General features: G+C 43.1%; 1 pseudogene; it reads right to left on the bottom strand.

The window, feature by feature from the left end:
• Positions 1 to 22,832: 22,832 nt before the first annotated feature.
• LOC119273106 overlaps positions 22,833 to 23,100 on the bottom strand; it is a 2,505-nt pseudogene continuing 2,237 nt past the window's right edge.

Genomic DNA, 23,100 nt, shown 5'->3' with positions numbered 1-23,100 from the left:
CGATGTGAGAGGCTCGGGAAGATACTCCTCATGGAGACGCGACGGGTCGCCTCCACCCGCGCCTCCGTCGGTACGGGGAAAACCGGGAGGACTGGGCGGTCCATCGACCATCAGAACCTCCGCCGCCGGATCGCTGCTGCCGCACTTAGATGCGGTCTCTGCGGAGCCAGTCGACAGGTCAAACAGGCCGTAGAGGGATTCGTCGGGCTCGATCGCCGCGACCTGGGGGGTGGCCGACTGACGCGCCACCGCGTGCCTCACCCACTACTGAAGTCTCGACCGACCGGAACGCTTGCGCCGGCGGGAAACGGGGAGTGAGGACAACACAGGAGCCGACCGATAGGGGGTTGACGGTTGCCGCAGGAGAACGCCGCGGACGCACGCGCTAAAGTGCGTTGCCCTGCGAGCAGGGAGTGCGTCCACGTCGAGCGGAGCCTCCTGGAGACAAGTAGAGTCGTCGACGATGAACGTGAGCGTGCCGAGACGGATCTCGCGGCCCTCCACCGAAACTCCGCCGAAAACCATGATGATTCGGGTCGGAAAAAAGTCGGAACTTCTCCAACAAACGCTAAAACACCCGCCCCAAGGTGGGCGCCAACTGTCGTGGTTCTAAGTCTAACAGTAGTGTAGGGGGGTAAGTATGGAGAGGCAAGATCTTAGCTGTGGAGAAGTTGTAAGCACGCAAGGTTTACGAGTTCAGGCCCTTCTCGGAGGAAGTAATAGCCCTACGCCTCGGAGCCCGGAGGCGGTCGACTGGATTATATGAATATGGGTTACAGAGGTCCGAACCCTTGTCTCGGAGGAGGGGGGTGGCTTATATAGAGTGCGCCAGGACCCCGGTCAGCCCACGTTACAAAGGGTTCAATGTACATTAAGGCAAGGCGTTACTGGTAACACTAGTTAATAAAGTGCTATGATGACCATAAAAGCTACTTAATAACCGACCGTTAGCGTGCGTAGTGACTTCAGGTCTCCTGGCCGTCGAGTGGTTGGATCTTGGTGGAGTGATTGCTTCTTGGTCGAGCGTCTTCAAGTCTGTCGAGTGGAATGCCTCCAAGTCGATTGAAAGGTGGTTTCTTCTAGAGATGTCCTTGAGTAGGGCAGTTAGGACAGGTCTATGATCCTACCCTAAATACATAGCTTCATCATGTACTTCTACAAAAAGTTTTACGTATTGTACCGTGAGAGGGATAATAACCATTTGGAGCTAAACGTGGGAATGACCATCGTTAAATTGTACTAGTGCGTAAGACTTTTAAAGAAGCACATGTTAAAGTATTTTAGCTAGATCTCAGTCTAGTCAAATAGCATAGCATATAAAGAAGAAGAAAATAAAAAAGTTAAAAAGAAATTTTGCACGAATCTACATGTAAGATCTTATGAATATATCATTGATTGAGACTTGGTTAAATGTCAGTCGACTGAGATTTAGCAATTGTATATGTTTTAACATATAACAGGACTCGCTTGTAGTTTGCTTTTCACTCAAGAAGTATTTTGGATCCCCGGCGATCCAACTAGTCAAGTGCCACGGTCATTTCTACTCCCTCGGGTCCTTTTTACTCTGCATATTAGAATTCTCTGAAGTCAAACTTCACAAAGTTTGATCGTATTTATATGAAAAAATATCAACATCTGCCATGCTAAAGTTATACAATATGAAACTTTGAGTCATGACACATCTATTGATATTGATTTCAGATTGTGAATGTTGATACTTTTTTCTATAAAGTTGGTCAAACTTTACGAGGCTTGACTTTGGTCAAATCTTATATGCGAACTAAAAAGGAACGGAGGGAGTACTTTCCACCAATGGTCAAAGGCCATTGCTCGAGGGGATTATATTCCACAGGCAAAAAATTAAGCAGAGCTGCATTTCTGAGATCACCAATTGTTTGCAGTGGGGGATCCCGGGCAGCCGGTGATTGACGCATCACTGCGGGTCCTATGATTTGCGGCACTCGGAGGTGACGTTTGACTGGTCCTCTGCTATCGATCCCTCCAATCGACGTCCGTGCAATGCGTCTCCCCTGCCTGCCTCACTCTGCTTCTTCTCCTCTTACACACGCATGCTATGCCATGCACACGCCCAAACCCCATCCGGCAGCTCGCGCGCAGCATGCAGAAGCAGAGGGCAAAACCTGCGTATGCTCGTGCCTTTGGTCACACGCTTTCCCAATTCCCACCGCGTATCCCATGCATCACATCCATCGTCCTGCTCCTACGCTTCCCACTCCGGCCCATCCCTCCTGGCTCCCGTCATGGCTGCTTCCATTGATCGCGCGTAGAAGCTTTTTGTACGTGCGCGTGTCTCTGTCTCTGCCTCAGTCGACTGTTGCACCGCATGCATGGGTGTGCATGCGCGTGCGTGCGTCGTGTACGTACTCCATACGTACGTACACCCGCGCCATGCTGACAAGGTGACATGGACGGAGCCGGCCATCCCTTTTGCCACCGTATCTTCAACGTCTCGTCGCGCCAATAATTGCTCTAATACCAAGTACGCGGCGCTCTCGAAAGACGAGCTTGCTGGCTGCTGCCGCTGCGACCACAGCGAAACACACGTAGGAGTAGTATGCCTTTTCAGCATTGGCGCTGCGACCCAAGGATAGAAGAGCTGGTTGAGCTTGAGCACACCAATCATCGACCGGGACGATGAAAAATATATACATATGAGAGAAATCAATGTGCTCATGCTCGAAGTCGAAGGGAGAAACGATGAAAGATGCGTGCGTGCACTGGTCTTCTCTGCCGCCCTGCCCGGCTTTTTTTGCGCGAGGAGCATATGGTCACTCACATGCATGCATGCGCCCAAGTACGTTTGAGCCAGTCAGAGCGGGCCGGTCCATCTTTATGACAGACCAGACCACAGACACATCCTAACCTAGTTTCACGTCCTGTCAACCTGTACCACGACGAAAGCCTGTCCCTGCCAAGCCCAGCCCAGGCATTGCCGTCCATCCAGCAAAGACGAGAGCTACTATCTTGTATGAACGCGGACAGGTGGGTCCAGGAGAAGAGCTCGACCCCACCCGCAACAATGGCTAGCTCTTGTTGAATCTTGATCTGGGATGATCTTGTGTGGTAGTACGTGCTATACTATGCGGACGACGTGCAGGTCAATGTACTAACAAGATGGCACGAGAGCGCGCACTATGCACACGTACGTTAGCTGCCGGTCAATGCGCTCGCACGACCTAACATGCATGCAAGCACGGCCTCTCCGTCGTCGACGCCGGGCGCGCAGGCGGCGGGTGGCTGGCATTGCATTGGGACTTGACGTTGCCGTCCGCGAAGTTTACTCGAACGCCGACGTGGGCTGGTGGCTGCCATGGCATGGCATTGGTCACACGCACACCACGCACCCGCATGTACTACTCGCTGTATCTATCTCTCCCATTCTCTCACCACCTGCAGGCATGGTCGTGTCGAGCAACGCATGCATGGCGCCTCCTGGGGTTCGTGGTGTCTGCCGCCTGCAAGCTAGGACCGGCCGGCCGGAATACTAGTCGCAAGCTCTGGCTGGCCCGGTCACGTCGCGCATCCCCACCACGCGGCCCGCTCATATATTGTCATGTCACTTGTGCTGACTTTCTGTCGATAGCTAGCTGGTCGGTCAGGCTCAGCATGCATTCGTCGGCCCGTCCGTCCGTCGATATCCAAGATTGGGCGGCCACCCTGGCGATAGCTGCTGATTCGTCGCGTGTCGCCTCCCCGTGCGGCACCTGCATGTGGGCGCGTACGACCGAGACCGACACGCCCCTCCATCATATCGCCTGCCTCGCCAGATCTCTATATGACTAGCTTAGCTAGCTTCAATAACTCGGGCATGCATGATTCGTTGACACATTTGTCCTGACCTAAAATGTCATCAGTACGTAGTACATGCGTTGCTTTCTCCAGTGTTTTTTCTTTGTTGAATCGACCTAATGCATGCACGTAGATAAACCGGAGCCAGTAGAGTAGATCGATGACCTCGGTCGATCGAGGAGAGAGGCATTGTGTTGTGTGGATGAGGTGAGGTCCGGCAGCGAGTGAAGAGGTAGTAGGTAGGGCCCGAAATTATTAGGGCTCATTCAGTAGTCGACATGGGACTAAATGGACGCGATCACATCAGTCAAATCTCACGACGTACGTACGCCAGAGACAGAGCGCGCATTCACCGTGAATGGGCACGGACATACTCCTAGTAGTAGCTAGCTGGTAGCTAGGCAGGCCAGCATGTAACAAGAAGAGCAGGCTGGCCATACGTCCCAACCACCAGCAAAGGTGACGCTTCACGTCGGGCAGGCAGCAGGGTACACACCTAGCAGTAGTGGGTACGTACGTGTACCAGGTACAACAAACAAGACATGAATGACGCGGTGCCAGTCGCACGCACGCGCACACGTAAATGCACGCACGCACGGAGATCTCAGGCCACAGTGCCCCGCCGGCCGGGACCGATCGACGGAAGCAACGGGAAGGGTAGGCAGGCCGGTGACAAAAGTGAGAGGCAACAGTAACGTTAACGAGGAGTAGATGGGTATATGGATAGATAGATAAGCAGTACGGAGATGATACTTCTAGCTAGCTTGTAGCCTGGCTCGACCGGAGTCGCCGGACTAGTCGTCTTGCGTCGGAGTACGTACGTACGTATGTAAGTTCATGGTTTGATGGATGCATGGATCGACGAGCTAGGCAGTGATGGATCGAGCTCGTCACTGACACGTTCGTCAGCGTGAGAGATATCGTGTCGGTATCCGATTCGATGATGTTGCCCGCACGTGTACGTCGACCACCACCACGTGCCGCTGCTGCATGTGTCCAGGCTACGGTGGCCCACGGCTCAGTCGCACACAGATACGGTGCGTGTACATGCACAGTAGCCCGACCTGTGCTGTCTGATCGATCATGTTCATGTTCGTGTCCAAGGCGCGCGAGTGCTACCTCACTAGTGCATGCGGTCGTGCAGCCATGTGAGGTACCACCACGTACGCGATTGCTTGCACATCTTCAAGCACGAAACGCGGTACAGTGGTCGATGTTCTCCTCCGGCCAGGACATCGTGTCCTCGTGCCCACGATCTCGTGGACGTACGTAGCTAGCGATGCATGCTAGCCAGGTCTGTCAAGTGCATGTTTTGCAGATCATTTCACTGTGAGTGTATGGCCATATGCCTATATTTGCCGTGTACGTCCTCTTCGTTTCCGGCAGCGTTGATCTGGGCAACACGACATACGTACGTGGCGGCCACGTTTCATGCGAGCTGTTGGCCTGTCCGCGTCGTGGCCGGCCGGTGGGCTGGTGGTGCGTGCGTGTGGTACGGCGCGGGAGGAGACAGGCCGGAGCTGCTGTTTGGCATGGCACGTATGAGCAACACGTCTCGCTTTGTATCGCTGTTTCTTTGCAAATATAACAATGAAAAAAGGATGGATGACGTTCCTGTTTGCTTGGGCAGGTATGTGGTGTAGGTTCCGATGGATGGCAAGTCCCATCCACCCAACAGCGCCGATCCCAAGCCACTCCACTCCGTGACGTGGAAAAATGTACTCCCTCCATTTCAAAATATAGTGCGCCCGCGCTTCCCGAGGACAAACTTTGACCATAAATTTAACGAACAAGACCGACTGCGGCAGGAGAAAAAAATACATGATTAAAAACTTCTTTCGAATACGAATTCACTGATATAACTTTTGCTCCCGCCGCAATCGATCTTGGTAGTTAAATTTACGGTCAAAGTTGAAGCACGAGGATAAAGAAAGCACTACATTGTGGAATGGAGGGAGTATGTCATCATTGATTTCCCCTGTCAGCGTGAGCTGCTCGGCCATGGCCGGCCGGCCCCTCCATCCATCCGTCGGGACGCATGGTACGGTGGCGCCCCCCTCCGCTCCACCTTTCGGCTTTGTTTTCCGTGGCCTTGCTGCTTTGCGTGCACCCATGTGCCGCTATCTATGAATCTAGTAGTACTAGTATCTATCTTCTCGTTCCGCCAACAAGATGCATACACAATTAGTTCATCCGACTGTCACCACTACAAAGTTAGCTACACTGCGGATGATGTCTACTAGAGTTACACAGAGAATTTACGTGCCCTACGTACCAAGCTACATATACAGAGGTTGCACACAATCTCAAAAGAATGTGCAAACTTTTATTAAAAAAAGAATGTGCAAACTATCAGGTTTTTATTGGATAATAAAGAAAGAATCAACGGCCAAGATAGTGTGGTCTACTCGTCTGTCTTAGTAGTAACTAATTCCCTTATCAGTTTCACTGGAAACCTCTTCACAGCTTAATTTTACAGAGGTGTTGTCCAGCGGGGACACACATAACCCAGGATTCCAGCGACGGGACGGCGCAGAGAATCCTAGCTCCTAGATTTGCTGTGCGCACAGCTGCACGCACAGTGAGCTCAGCAAATGATTGCTTTGGCGCCACACAACTTCTATCCGCGTGGTTTGCTGGAGCCAGACAGAGATTATAAAGCAAACGCTCATGATTTTATTAAACTTATCCTATAACTCTAGATTAGCATCGCCACTGCTTAGGAGCTTAACCTTTTGCTGTTAGGTGGCGTAATCATCTCCAGGTGTACTACTATATGTATGCATGTGTCTAATCACCTTCCCCAGCTAGTTTCTGTTTATGGAATTATTATATTATCGCCTCGTGTTGGTGGTCCGGCATGTAGTAACTATTTTGTGCATTGCTGCATTTTATGTGGAGTATACACTTTCTAGCTAGGGCAATGCACTACATTTTTTTGAACAAAGTGTCACATTTTTTCACCTTTGTGTGGACCAATTAGTGGTCCATGCTGCTTGGAAGCTTTGCGGCGTACACATGGTCCAATGTACCAATTGCGCATTTGAAAGAAAGAATCAATTCATCGTCAGTTTCCCATGTTAGGAGAGTCCTGTCACTCTGTCAGGTACTCCCTCCGTTTCTTTTTAGTCCGCATATAAGATTTGGTCAAAGTCAAGCTTTATAGAGTTTGACTAACTTTATATTAAAAAATATAAACATTCACAATATGAAATCAATATTATCAGATGCACCATAAAACGTATGTTCATACTATATAGTTTTAGTATTGTAGATGCTTATATTTTTTATATAAATTTGGTCAAACTTTGTGCAGTTTGACTTTGACCATATCTTATATGCGGAGTAAAAAGAAAGGGAGGGAGTACGTGAATGCAAAGCAATATCATCATTGAAGTATAAGTGCCTAGCTAGTACACTTTTCTTCGTTGGTTTTCAATTTTAATCAACTTGTAGGTGCATGAAACTTTATATGGTAATAGAATCAGAGCTAAAACCCCGCAAAAAGAGAGGAAAAAAGAATCAGAGCTAAAAGATACTCCCTCCGTCTCATAATACAAGAGTGTTTATGACAGTAAGGGAGTACGTATTAATTTCAAGACCTGGTTGGCTGTTGGCACCATTCCAAAACAAAAGAAATGTAACACACATTTCGTCCACGTTTAGGCAGCCCAAAAGGGAAGCCAAGCGTTAGTAGAGTGCCGAAGTATAAGTGCACTTTGAGCTTTTGGCGCCAGACAACTGTTGCCTGTGCGCGTGAGCAGGATCCAGATATGGATGCTATATTAATATTAAACTTCTCCTTATAATCTTGGATTAGCCTCACCTTTGCCGATCCTTATCCGAGACTGATTGATTAAGCTGATGTGATCATGCAGCATGACTGTTAGGAGCTTAACTTTTGCTGTTAGGTGTCATGTAATCATGTTTTCGTCTGTCTAATCATCTTGCCTGTGGCTAGTTTCCGTTTGTGGAAACGTGTATAGCCTCCTGTGTCGCTCCGGCCTTCACTGTGTCGGTGGTCCGGCAATTTTTACACTATTCTGTGCACTTTAACTGGATTCTTTTTAGGCTGGTTGTAATGGGAAGTATCATATGCTAGTATCATACATATGATACTAGTGTATGATACTACCTCTCTAATGCATAGTATCATATATTAGTATCATGTAGTATTTTATTTATTGCTATGCATGACACAAAGTAGCATAGCATTTATTATGATACGGTATCATGATATGATACTGCATCCTTCCTTTCTTCATTTAATGTTATAACACCTCATCAAAATTGCCTAATTGACGTGCATGATACTAGCTATGATACTATCATTACGACTAGCCTTAGTTTTTCACCAGAGTGTGGACCATGCTGTTCTTGGATCCTTTGCAGTGAACATGGATGGAAGGAGACGTGCACAATAATAAGAAATAATCAATTCATCATCACTTCCCTACGTAAGGAGTGGTGGATGTGAAGTATTATTTATGGTCCAGTCCACGTGGATGCACACCCTTAATTTATTACTCTATATGCATGGAATGCTTCTGTGCCAGCTTGAGTGAGAAGTAATTTCCTTAATTTATGTATATATATGCATGGGATGCTTATGTGCCAGCTTGAATGAGAAGTAATTTCCTTAATTTATTACTCTATTCATGGGATGCTTCTGTGCCAGCTTGGATGAGAAGTAATTCTTTTTTATGAATTTTGGTACAAGGACAAATTCAAATTAGAGTTACTAAATAAATCTCACCCCTCATCCAAATACTCCCTCCATTACAGGATGTAGTGCATATAAGATTTGCGACGTCAAACTTTGTATTTCTTTTTACTATAAGCATAAAAAGTAAATTAGCATCCACAATATTAAATCAATATCATTAGATCCATCATCAAATATATTATATTAATTGGGTTGCAGTCATTTTTATTTAAACTTGGTCAAATTTACAGAGTTTTACTTATGACAAAACGAATATACACTATATTTTGAAATAAAGTGAATACCACCTTACATTCAAATCCATCATTGTGACACCAAAAATCTAAAATGAGCTTGGACATTCATGGGAATCTTGAATTCCCAACTTCACTCTTGAAAATGAAAACAATTGCTATATGTTTTGGTGGGTCCAAAGCCCCGAAGTCTGAAGATGAATTTTGAGAAAAAAATACGTCACCATAAGAATTATGGATTTGTAATATGAGAATCAACTAAATATTGCCCACCTAATGCGCCATTTGATTTTACATAAAGATTCATGCGATTTTATAGTTTTACTTTCCCCCTCTGTTTTGTCTGATTTATGTTTTATTTTTCAATTTTTGTTTTTAACTTTCTCCATGTCGTGCGCAAATAGAATTCTACACATAACAGGCTGCACGAAACTACAGTTGCATGCCAGTCAACCATGCACAACTGTGGTAGCATGCCCACATATCAATGTGCAACTGCAGTTGCACGCCCACGCACTGACGTGTAAATGTAGTTACATGATTGCTGACTGTACGTTACTGCATGTCCATCGACCGCGCGCAACTACAGTTACACGCACGCGCGCTACGGTGCAACTATAGTTGCACGTCGCCCACTGTGTGCAACTGCATGTCCGTGGGTACACATGCCCAACAGCCGTGCACAACTATGTCAATTTTAAAAAAATACAATGGAGAAGGAGAAACTAAAAATAAAATGATGAAAAAATTCAAAGAGAAAACATAAGAGTATTTAACAAAAAACTACCACAATTCATGGAAACGTGCCCAGAAACTACCACTTTACAAATTTGTGCCGAAAACTACCACCTTTTCTCTAATCTTTGACTAAAAACTACCATGTTACGAAATCGACCCATTCGTCCATTTTAAACGCACTTATGACAAGCCTGGCCCGCATGTAAGTGTTGTCATCGTTATTCCACTGCCGAGCCGGCCTATCCACTCGCCCCGCCGCCGCTGCCGTTAACTGATGTCCGAGCCGGTGAAGCACGAGCGCGCCGGCATGCGGGCCGAGGCCGTCGGGTCAGCTCGGAGCGGTGGAGGCCGACGTGCGCATGGGCAGCAGCGGCGCCGGCCGCGAAGGGTGCGAGCACCAGCCGCGTCGGCCGCGCACGGGCGCGAGCTGCGGCGGCCCTAGCCATGCGGGCATGCTGCTGGTCAGCTCGGAGCTCCGAGTGGTGGAGGCCGAGGTGCGCACGGGCCGCGACGGGCACAAGCAGCAGCCGCGCCGGCCGTGCGTGGGCGAGAGCACCAGCTCGGGCCGCAAGCAGCAGCGGGGATGGGAATGAGCAGCAGCAGTAGCCGCGCCGGCCTCGCATGGGTGCGTGCTGCGACGCCATGCACGAGCAGCAGCGGGGATGGGAACGAGCAAGAGAAGCCGCGCCGGCCGCGTGTGGGCGTGAGCAGAGGCGTCGGCGTCCATGCTCCAGGTGAGCTGCGCATAGCCGCCGCCGCCGCCGCGAGCGTGTGCGCTGTCGTGCGTGAGTGAGCGCCGGCAGTGGTCGGCGGCGGAGGTGGCTTGCTGGTGCACATAAGGTGTTTGTAGAAATGCCAAAGAGAGGGAGAGAGAGGAGGAAGAAGAGGGTCAACCTGACTTGTGGGCCCATCCTGTCAGAAAGGCGTTTAGAAGAGGCGAATTGGGTATACTTATGCGACATGATAGTTTTTAGTCAAAGATTAGAGAAAAAGTGGTAGTTTTCAGCACAAATTTGTAGAGTGGTAGTTTCTGGACACGTTTTCATGAATTGTGGTAGTTTTTTGTTAAATACTCAAAACATAAAGAAACAGCAAAAAAGCCATATACGGATGTCACCTGTGGTAAAATTTACTTAAATCTCATCTTGACGAGAACTTGAGAAAATTAAGTAGTATGACAACTGTAGCGAGCGCATTAGGAGCATTCGGATACTCCACCCCCTATGTTCAAAAATAAAAAGTAATTCAAAAAAGGTCAAAAATCCTGGAATTTTTTTGGAATCAAATATGACCAGGTATTGTACTTGTATAAAAAGTTTGGCCAAGGAATGATTCCCGTTGACTTCAAGGCAAAAATAAATAAATTTATGTCGACAATATAGCATGAATAGTACTTTTATCTAGTTTTTTTTGGCAAATCTTTGACCCCGGATACAATGAAAGTCATTTCCTGTTTAAACTTTATACAAGTGCGACACTTGGTCATGTTTGATTCCATAAAAAGTTTCGGGATTTTTTGAATTACTAAATTAGTTTTGAATATAAGGGGGGTGTGGCACCCGAGTGCTCTTATGTACTTTTTTTGGGACAATTGTAGAACTGTAATGTGCGATGTGGGGGAGACAAAGAGAGACCAAAGTATGGAAGCCTTTAAATAAATTAATTAAACAGGTATGTTGAGTTGCACATGCAGATATTTTTGTTAGTTGGGGTGTTGCCATCAGGAGTATGTAAGAAAGCGTGAATTTGATGGCTACAATTGCGCCTTGGTGATGGCGGGATCCGGACTGATCAAATCGATCAAGATCCGTATGGATAGGTGTGACAAGTTGGTTCTGTCCTTTTCCAGGACACGGACTTGTATGCCTCCTGCGCAAATTGAGTCTTCCTGTCTCTAGAAGCGTCAAGGAGCTATCAAGCTTAGCTTAGCCCAGCCAGCAGCAGCTGGAGAATCGCCAGCACGATCGTGACAGGCATCAAGCAAAAATCCAATAGCTTTAACCATGATTGGACTCTTCATAGACTTCAATTTAATTTGCACACAAAATTTGCAGCACCACAGCTGTCAGCCTTGTATTATTCATAATTAGTCTCTAGATGCCATCAAGATATGCTTGCTCTGTTTTTTTATAGGTAGACGCATCTGCTCTGTCATGATGAAAATTCACTGATTTTTTGTCAACTGCTCCAGGTGATGGCAGACGAATCCTGTGGAGACGGCTGTTTTTGTGCCGCTCGGGTTCAACGGCCGGCCGAGGATTCAACGGTCTGCATGGTTCACTGGTTTTTTTTAGCAACGGGGCACGTTCACTGGATGGCAATGATACAAATGGAAGGCCCAAATGGGAAACACAAAGATAAGCCCAGCATGTCACACCAGCAGCATCACGTCTTCTCCCTGTCCCGTGATAATTTGGTAGTAGAATGATGGCCCTATTGACCCATCCATGCACTGGCCTTCCCCTTCCTCGGTAGTGCAACCTAAGCATTTAGGTCCAACTGGCTTTCTCCTACTAGGTAGTAGTACAAAGATAAAGTTGTATCGATGGGGATTGGTGGAAAATATGCAAATTGTGAACTCTACAAGCCTAATTTTCCATGACTAACTCATGAGTAATACTACCTCTCATCAGCCCCGATCCACATTCTCCAAACATTTTCTTTAATTTCCCGCATCATTCCCCGCAAAAGAGATGTCCAAAATAAAAAAATTAGTATCATTAGATTCATCATGAAGTGTATTTTCATATTTTAGTTATTTAGTATTTTTTTGTGCATATATTTATTTAGTATCTTGGATGTTGATAGTTTTATCGATATACTTGGTCAAATATAAACATGTTTGAGTTTTAAAAAGTAGATATACAATACATTGTGGAACGGAGTGAGTATTAAGCTATACACTAAAGGTGCCCATAGTTCGAATTCGTCTGTAAACTTGGGCAGGTTTCTAGGTCACACTACCTTGAAATACCAAGCCTAGGTTTGGAAGGAGGGAAAAAGAAAATATAATTCATATTTGAAAAATATTAATATAATCCCAGGCTTTTGAAAATATAATATTTTTAAAATACGAATTATATTTTCTTATCGAGCTAATTTGTTGTCGAGCTTGGGTAAGCATGAGCTCGGACTAGTCCCAGGCTTTTGGGGCGGGCTGGCCCAAGTTTTAAATTTTATTTTTCTCATTGACAACAAATTAGACATGTCAATGTTCGAGTCATTGATGTGCTTGTACTTTTTCATGTAGAAGAGATCAATTTACACTACAGCAGAAAAAAGTTCAATGCTAAAAAATACAAGCTTTTTTAGAACACCGAAATTTGTCCTTCCCCAAGACCCCCGTAATGAGAAGTCGCAAAATCATTAAAGCCGAAGCAGCAATTGCTACACTGCCCCTTTAAGAAGGCAACGTGGACGCACCTATCTATCACCATGAAAAAGATATGGATTAGACATGGAATCCTCCACAAAAAAGCAAGAAAACAAAACCCATCACAAACACCGGGGGCGATAGAACCATTTAAGGGATGAAAAGCAGGGCGAGGCATGGGCATTTGGAGGTGAGGTTTGGACTGATTATGAGGGGCTTGATTATCAGCAATGATGTGAAGGGAGGGACTCAAGGGGAAGGGAGGAGGGGAAAGGCTAAGCTAGCTTTGGGTCAACGGCTGCAGTAAGGGAGGAGCAAAGCAGCACCACGGGCTGTTGTGGTGTGGTGTGGCGTGGGTGGTGGGTAGGGGCCCGTGGCCTCCGTAAAAAGGCCCCGGAAAGCAGCGGAGGGAGAGGGCCGGCTGCGTTTTGGGTCTAGTCTTTTCAGGATACCATCGCCAATGGGGTGGTGCTAGCATCTAATCACTCCTCTCCTTGTGATTGTCCTGGGAATATTGTTGGGTGGTGGTACATATCCCAAAGATAAGATGTTTGCACACTCATAATTAGTGATGGCTGCACCTGGAACGCACGCTAGCTTCTGCCTTGGGAGAATGGTCATCTCAGGCCATCCTGGGGGCGCGGTGGATCCTGCCAAGGGCCGGCGGGAGGGCTTCGTTTTCAGTCGTTTTTTCCTGTCTTGTTAGGGTTTGTGTCATGCTCAGGAAGGCGAGACGGCGGCGGCTCCCTGAAGATGAAATAAAGGTCTCCCCGCCTAGCCCCCGTTCCGGCGGTGCATCTAGCATCGTTGGTGGGCGTGTGGAGGTGTGTCTCCGACGGATCTATCTTTGGTGGATTTGTTCGGATCTCGTCGTTGTTCGTCTACGTTCGTGTGTCTTCGGGTTGAATCCTTCCAACCTACGTTATTCTTCTTCGGCGGCGGTTGCTGTTCTGGTGCGCTGGTCCTATGGGGCCTTAGCACGACGACTTCCCGACTGTCTACTACAACAAGTTGTGCCCGACTCCGACGATGGAGGGGTGATGACGGCGGCGTGCCTTCGGCTCGCTTCAGTGCTTGTAGTCGTCGCTAGGTGGTCTACGGATCTGGATGTAATTTTTATTTCTGGTGCTCGTTGTACTGCCATGATTGAAGATGAATATATTGGAAGTTTTTCGCAAAAAAAAAGATCAACTATTATTATTCCCCCACAAAAAATACTATTATCATTGGCAACATGGGGTTGCTCTTTTTGCTCTAACAGCGCACAAAGAAAACATGGGGTTGCTCTATCTTCAAAACTACACCGGTCGCTTGTAAAAGAAAAGAGATCAATACTCGAGAGCAACGGGAACTGGAAACGCGGATAAAGATCCAACTCCTATTTGGCGCCCTTAGCGTCAGTTATAGGCCATTCCGTAAACTCCTATTTGTCTCCGGGTCGGCCCACTATTTTTTCTTTTAACTTTCAAAAAATAGGTTCGAACTCCAAACCTCATGGACTAGTTGCAACCAATCAACCAACTAGGACACCTTACCTGTTGTGCCTACATACTTCTTTTTCTCTTAATGTTGTGCGTCAAATGTAACACTAAAAACTTCCCTGTCTGGCTTTCTTTTTTCTCGGTTTTGTTTGTCCAGTTTTTCTTTCTGTTTTTTGTTATTTTTATTTTTCTCTTTATTTTTCATTATCTATTTCTTTTCCTATTGTTATACTTGCAGGGATTTTTTTAAAATTGTGAACTTTTCTTCAAAACAAGAACCTTACAAATTTGTGAACATTTTATCAAACCTGGCAGCATTTTCTTAAGATCATGAACTTTTTTCAATTCCGTGAACCTTTTTTCAAATCCGCGAACTCTTTCTATTTTTTACAAACTTATATTCGCAATTAATGAACCTTTTTCAACTCTGCAAACATTTTTTGTTTCAAAATATAGGGACTTTTTAGAAAATTTGAAAATTTTCAAATTCATGAACTTACATTAATTTCAATTTCATGAACTTTTTCAAATTTGTGGCCTTTTTTCAAATTTATGAATTTTTTTTCTCAAATTCACATACTTTTTAATTTTTGTGACTTTCAAAATTCGTGAGATTTTTTCAAAGCCATGACTTTTTAGAATTTAGGGAACCTGTGATTTTGTTTCCAAATTTGTGAACATTTCTCAAAACCCATGGACTTTTCTCAAATTCACGATTTTTTAAAACATTTTATGCAAACAATTGGAATCCGCAAACTATTTCTATAAATTCGCAAAAAAATTCAAAATTTCACGGGTTTTTTTTTGGCATTTACTTTAAAAAACGAATGCACAATTTTTTTACCTGTATAAAATTAGTGGCCATATCAATAATAGTAGAAAATGGCGAACCTTAGAGAAAACTAGCGGGCCTCTTTTCTTGGAGGGACTAGCGATCCTTTGTTTTCTTCTCGAGCGGTACCAGCGATCCTCCTGCTTTTTTAGGGAACCAGCAATCCTCTCATGAGGAGGCAAGCAGGTACTAGAGGGAGAGGCGGGACTATTGTGCTGCGGCCCACGAATGGGAATAGTTAGCACCAGGCCCCCCCCCCTGTCAGCATGTGAAGCGAAGAATAGGAGGTCTCTATAAAAATTCAAACCTCTAGCCTAATATATTATGTTTTTTGAATGACCCAGAATCTGTTGTCGGGCTGAGGAAATTCTAAGCCCGTTGTAGAACAATCAAGCAACACGAGAAACCCTATTTGTTTCTCGATGAGGAAATAGCTGAGGTTATGATGGTCTGCACCGAACCTAGCACAAAGCAATGGTTATTCACTATGAAAGAGTCCATGTCCCATGAAGCATTTGTAAAACTTGTTGTGACCCTATGGGCAACGTCGTGGGTGAGAAGAAAGGCTATTCACGAGGGCGAATACCAGAGCCCGTTCTCTACAAATCTGTTTGTGAACAGTTTTATTGCATAGCTGGGAGGAGTATCAGAGACAACTCAAGCACGTCGAATGAGTGTGAGGCAGAGGGAACCTACAACAAACCCAGGTAGAGCCAGCCCTATTCTAATAGCTGCACCACCACCAGGTTTTGCAGTATTGCATGTGGATGCTAGCATACCAAGGGCCGGTATTGGAGGTTTAGCAGCAGGAGTCTGTGGGGACTCGAATGGAAATTATCTTGGCTCCTGCTCGCTGGTCTTACAAGGGATCAACTATGTGACTACTCTAGAGGTAATCGCCTGCATGGAGGGTTTGTCGCTGGTCAAGGATCTGTTTTTGCACAACATTGTGGTGGTCTGTGACTCCAAACAAGTCATGAATACCATCCAGAAGGGACAAAGTGGCATATATGGGCAAGTCATCGAGGAGACCAAGCTGAGAGCTTTGAATTTAATCGTATTTTTCATTTTGAAAACAGGTTGACAAACTTTGAGGCCGACTTGCTAGCCAAGCATTTGAATTCTTTAAATCAGGGGCGCCATATATGGTTGGGCTAACCCCGTGATTCGATTTGTATCCCATCTTCCGTGGATTTTGAGTAATAAAGGTTGGTGTTTCTAAAAAAACAAGGGAAATCTTATTTGACGCCTGTAGTAAACATGCGTCAAATAGATGCCTTGATGCCTTGGTGAGGCGTCAAATAGATTCCTTGGACAAACCTAGTTCAAGGAATTCCCACTTTTTCTGATAAAAAAAATTTCCACTGTTTTTGATCGATGTGTCACTGGAATTGGTCAGGGGGAGGTGATATATATCGCCTTCAGCAAGCAGCAGCACGTGTGCTCACCTTCATGCCCGCCTATAAGTCGTCCAATTATTAGTTTACTTTTACACGTGCATCTGGGGGTTCCTAAGGTTTATGTTTCTGGCGCTCAAAGGGACGCGCTATTGGGCTGGCCCAACTTACCTTCGATCGATCGCAGGGAATGTGGCATGAAAAAAATGTTCCCTTGCTTCCAGTTGGTCTGGTTGATAGATTTAAAAAGAGGCTGGTTTGGTTAAATGGATGGCTTGTTAACCAGTTGACCAGTCAACCGTTGACTTTTGATTTTTTTTTGAAAAGCTAAAAAAAATCGCAAAAATCTAGAAAAAGTCATGAATTAAAAAAAGTTTCATAGATTTTCAAAAAAATCAACTTCAAAAAGCTTCATCGAATTTGAAAACAAGTTCATCAAATTTGCAAAAGCATTCATCGAATTTGTAAAACACTCATTAATTTTGAAAAAAGGTTCATCGCATTTGAAAAAAGTTTATTGAATACGAAAAAAAGTTCATCAAAAATTGAATTTTTTTAATCAAATTTGAAAGATAAAATCATCAAAATTCAAATAAAGGTCAAGGATTTTGAAAAAATCATTGATTTGAGCAAGTTCATCGAATTTCAAAAAAAATATCAACTTTAAAAAAAACTTCATCGAAACCCAGAAAAGTCCATGAATTTTGAAAAAAAGTTGATCGATTTCAAAAAAGCTCACCAAATTTGAAAAAGTTCACAGAATTTCAAAAAAAAGCTCCACAATTTAAAGAAAATCATTCATGTATTTCCGAACAATTCATCGGACCCGGAAGGAGAGAAAAAAGGAAAAAACAAAAAAAACGAAAAAAGAAAAAAGAAAACTAGAAAATGTAAAAAGGTAACAAGAACAGATAAAAGAGGTTAAAATTTCATGGTTACCAAATTGTACTAGGTGTTATGGTGCTTACACTGGCGTACCTCCAAGAGGAGTGTCATAGGTTCGATTAACAAACTGCACGGTTTTTTGTGAGTTGATACACAGAAAAAATAACCTTAGATGGGCCGACCCATCGTGCCCGTTTGCAAAAACAGTAGTAACGGGTGCCTAAAGCACCAAATAGGGTCTATCATACGTCTGGTAGGTAGCTTCGAAGGCTAGCAACGATTCGTTGGTTTTTGCGTTTTATCGCTAACTCTTTATCCGCCCATCTCTGATTGCTAGCTTCTTAAAGCCTACAAACGATTATTGTTTTTGTATTTTGGTTTTTCTTTCACTCTTATATTTTAGATATTAATTTTTGAATAAATATAACATTTGATAAAAAAATTATATCAAAACATGTTCATGAATATCACCCTGTTACGGATTACGTTGGAACAACCCCAAAGCACGCACCGGCCGGTATGAAGTGGCTCGATACTCTCATGGTCTAAGTAATCGTACATACGTTAACTCCCTTGTATGGACTATAGACGTCAGATGATATGATCTCTAAGTTATAACAAATAACTTGGGTCAATTCAAGCGTGTTCTACCAATATCATGCTATCACATATTGCCGACATTATGGTCATGCACATGATCAGTAAAACAGAATCATCAACATTTGAGCTAGTCCTAGAGGCAAGATTAGGAATCACGTTTTACCGTTTATGACTCTACACGTGCTGATGAGTTTACTCTGATTCACATATTTGTGAACCATGACAGTTATAGTATAGAATGTAAACTTTAGTTATAGACTTAGAAATACAATAATAAAATATTATTGTCTCTAGCACATATTTCCAACATGTTTAATACACAACTACATTTTTTAATATGCTGTAATACGTTCTTTGCCTCTAAATGTCTTGATGACACATAGAGCGCCATGTTTGGGCCGGCCCATTTAGTGCTAGCGTGTACCAACAATTTTCTTTCCATTTTTACTGGTTTCGGTTAGATTTTTCATTTACATTTCAAAAGAAATATGACTATTTATTTACTTTGAAAAGTGCAAGTTTTAAAATATAATAACCTTTTAAAATATTTTGTGGTCGTTCTGAAAATATTTTTGAATATTTATCATAATATTAATTTTCATGAAATTTTTAACATTTTAATAGAATCAAAATTTTCAGGGATTTTGTGAATAATTTTAAAAGAAAAGAGAGAAAATAAACTAGGACTTTCTTTAAAAAATAGTATAATTTTTAAAAATAAAAAAGAAATAAAACGCGCTGCAGATAACAAAGGAAAAGAAATACAACTGAAAAAGGAGGATGAGAAGTTTCTAGAACCTTCCTGACAATTGGAAGGACCTACGCTAGTCGGGCTGGCTCACTTGGACGTGACCCTGTATGATTGGCCGACACCTTGTCGCACAGAATGATAAATAGGATTTGTCGTGCTCCAGAAGCCCATTTTTTGTTGGTTTTGTTATATGTTCATGTTTTTTTTCTAGATTTCCTTTTGTAATACATGGTGAAATTTTATAAATGTGTTCATACATTTGTATGAAATGTTCATATGTATTTTATAAATATTCATGTAATTTTATAAAATAATTTTCATGTACTAAATTGTTTTATTGCTTAAAATTTTTTATGTTCTTATGCTAGAACACAAAAAGAGATTAGAAAACCTGACAAAACAAAGGAAAAATCTTGAATGTTTTTGTTAAACAAACTATACGAGCACGGACACATGAAACAATAAACGAAAAACCAGGAACCGTTAAATATACATCTGTTAAAGCCCGCCAGTATATGCTAGGAACGAAAAATCATGTCCCTAGTTTATATGACGCGGCATATAGGAGGTCTCACTACTAAGGAGGGTGACAACCGAAGCCTTTCGTGGTGGTCCCTATTTGATGCTTATTGCGCTAGTTTATCGACCAAACACACAAGGAAAACGGTTCAGAGCAAGCACACACGCAGATGCGACTTGGGTCGACTCATTTACTACAAGGATTCCTGTTTTGGTAAAATTCTAGAAGGTTCTGGTTCGTTTAGCTGATTTAGGAACATTCTAGAAGGTTCTTTCCGGTTTTGTGTTTCATTTTGTTTTTATATTCTCTTTTTCATTTTAATTTTCTTTCAAAAAGATGTTCGCCATTTTACAGTAATGTTGCCAATACTAAAAAAACTATTCAGGTTTTGAAAAACATTCACCAGTTTTAAACAATTTCTAGAATTAAAAAATCAAATTTTATAAAAAATAGATATTTAAAATTATACACATTTAAAATATATGTTCATAATTTTTAAAAACATTCGTAATTTCTACTAAAATGTTCACAAAGGATTTGGAAAATATTTTGTATTTTGCAAAATGCGTTATTCCTTAAGCAATTCAGGACATTTCTAGAAGTAGTGAAAAAAGTGTCCATTTTAAAAATCTATGAACATTTTTACAGTTTGTGGGTCTTTTGAATATGGTTATTTTGTTTCAATTGACTGGACGTTTCATAAAATTTTAATTATTTTCCCAAAAAATCTTACTAAAATGCAACGGAAAAAGGAGAATGCCGTGCAAAATGGAAAAACCAAAAAAAGAAATGCGTAAAGAAGAACCGAACAGCCTGACTTAAGCGAAGCTTAGATGGGCTGGCCAGGTTGCTCGCGCCTATGGGCGATTGAGGGGGCAAATAGGACCTCCCGCCTATGAGGCTCATATATTATGTGGCTGCTTCTTCCTTAGAGGAAGGCAGATATTTGTGGCTGGGTGTTACCCAATATTTGTGTAATGCCTCCGAACATTTTAAATGAAAAAAAACATATTTTGCTAAAGAAAAGGACATCCCACCTTTCGTTTGATATTTCCTTAACTTGGCACGTTTACCTTTTTAGCTACTATATTTTCTACTACTAAAAAATGCTACTATTTTTCCACTGTTCTTTCCTTTCCTTTGTTGTATATTTGTTGTTTTATTTTTTATTTTTACATTTATTTTCCTTCCTATGAAGTAAATGAATGCCTTTCAAAATAATAAATTATTTATTTGTTATATGTACGGAAATTTCTTTATATATATGCACAAACATTATTTTCATCATACTCAATAACTATATTTGAGTCAACATCCGTTTTTTGTTCGATTTTCAGAGCTAGCTTCTGTTCTTTTGCTAGTTCAATATGTTTTCATTAGGCCTTCCAGCAAGTGATGTGGTAGGTCATAGATCATCTTAGCCTTTGAGTAATAGTCATGTCCAAAAGATATTTATCATAGTGATGTGAGTTATTATAGTGAGTCTAGTTTCTTGAGGGCTAGAAAGTTAGCCGGAGAAGGAAGTCATAGTGTGGAGCTTTCTAGTACATGTTTCCTTGTCTCGCTACATTCAGACCCAATCTGTAACCCTTGAACACATGTATGGTATTTCTTCATGATTTGCTGGACTAGAAGCCAGAACTAAAAAGGCTATGGTAACAAGAGTGTAACCGACGCTAGGGGAGCGATATCCAATGTCAGCTCCTCTGACCGCAAGGCTTCCATGATGTGGGTGATGGATGGCCGGATGCTTGGGTCTGAGTGCACACACAAGAGCCCAATGAGTAATGTGCGCTCCATCTGTTGACGCACGGCACTGGACTCGTCTCTTATCAGCTTCTCATCTACGACGTCCAGGATGACATTGCTATGGTACGAACTCCTTACCCATGATGACAATGAAGGCCTATCATGGAGGCGCATTGTCGGATCCCTTCGAGAGACCATCTCTAGTAGGACAAAGCCGAAACTGTATATGTCTGACTGCCTGTTTCGTTGGCTCATGTCGATGAACACAGGGTATATATATAGTGGTAGGGAAAATACATCCTACCATATAGTGGTAGTTACCTCCACCTTCCCGACCACAGGATTCTTTAAGATACGTGCTTTTTCTAAACGGGTCATTGAGCTAGCATTTTTTGTGAACCCGTTTGGCAGCAACAAACTCTGCTATTTTCGTGCCTTGAAACCACAAGTATATAATCCTCAACCAATGACTCAATGCATGGAATCGTCGTTAGTAACATGGCCGAGCGGCCGCCGCGGCACGTTTTGGAGGGATCACGAGCGGTTGGAAGATTTGATCAGGTGAAATGTCCATTACTACTATGTTCTGATCCATCATTCACTAATTTCTGGAACAATGTTTCTTTTCTGTATGCATATGCATGATCTAGACTAGAACATCTGAAGTTAATGGCTTCTCTCTCTACAGATCCGGTTAGAAATTTTGGCGGCGCATTGGATCGTAATGGAAAATCCAGAGAAGGGGCAAAAGACTCAATGGAGATCCGCTGGCGTAATTTTCTTTAGCGTCTCCCATTGTGATTCCAGGCACCAGCCATCCATTATAGGCATGCACGTGCAGCAGCCGCGACGACGGCGTCGTAGCAACACGTACGCATCCATGCCTGATGCGTGTGAAGTTGTGCCCACGATTGTTGCATCACGTATACATGTATTGATCATATTTAATGTCCCCAAAAGGTGTATTATATATACTGTAGATGGATTCTTCATACTACTTCCAAAATAAAGTATATACCCCTACTTTTGCAGGAAAACGTATATAGACTTCATACTCCCTTCCAAAAAACATATATTCTTTTTTTATGAGGGAAAAAATGTATATTCTACATACTCCCACAAGCCTAAAAAAATATTAAAGCCACCACTTCATAGTTGGTTCAAAGAAATGTTTATATGAATGTTTCTTTTTTAGAACAAAAATTATATAGTATCGGTAAAAAAAATACAGATATACTCCTGAGTAAAAAATTGTACATATGCTCCATACTACACAAAGAATATGTATGCTTGCTCCATACAAAAGATGAACTATATACTACATACTAGACACTTTTCCGTTTGCAAATATACTAAACACTACTTTTGAGGGGCATGGAGTCGTTCACCAAGATATTTTCATGCAAAAGATGTTTATACTCCATACTCCCTTTATAAAATGGCATACTCCGTTTATAAAATGTTAATACTCCATACTCCATACTTATGTTTTATGTTAATACTACATACTTCATACTACAATAATTATATGTTAATACTCCATACTCCAAAAAAAAAACTCCATACTCCAAGTACACAGGTATACTTCATGCCGGTCTAAAAAAGGGATTATGCTTCATGCGGCTTGAAAAAGCAATATATTTTGTACAATGTTTTAAAAACCTAGAAGAGTCGTAACGTTCATAGTATGTAACCCTATACTGCAGTACCTATTTCTAAAGAAAATAACGTACTTGCTTAGACTAATTGCTTTGCATCCACATCAACAAGAAAATCAGTGTCACGTTTCGTGTGCCTATCCGATGAAAGGTTAGTTATATTCGCAGCCAGAAATTAAGGAGGCAGTTGAACTGATCACTCGCCGGATTATTTTATTTGAAAATAGACAAGTTGCTGTCTAATGGATTCCTCGGCACCCGTTAACCCAGATCCCATACCTGGTTGACCTAATGTTGTGAGGAGAGACACGTGGAGGCCAAGGAATTAGGTGGTAACTACCACTATA

Source organism: Triticum dicoccoides, chromosome 3A (assembly GCF_002162155.2).
Source record: "Triticum dicoccoides isolate Atlit2015 ecotype Zavitan chromosome 3A, WEW_v2.0, whole genome shotgun sequence".
In the NCBI taxonomy this organism is placed as follows: domain Eukaryota; kingdom Viridiplantae; phylum Streptophyta; class Magnoliopsida; order Poales; family Poaceae; genus Triticum; species Triticum dicoccoides.
This window is presented reverse-complemented; position numbering and strand designations above follow the sequence as displayed.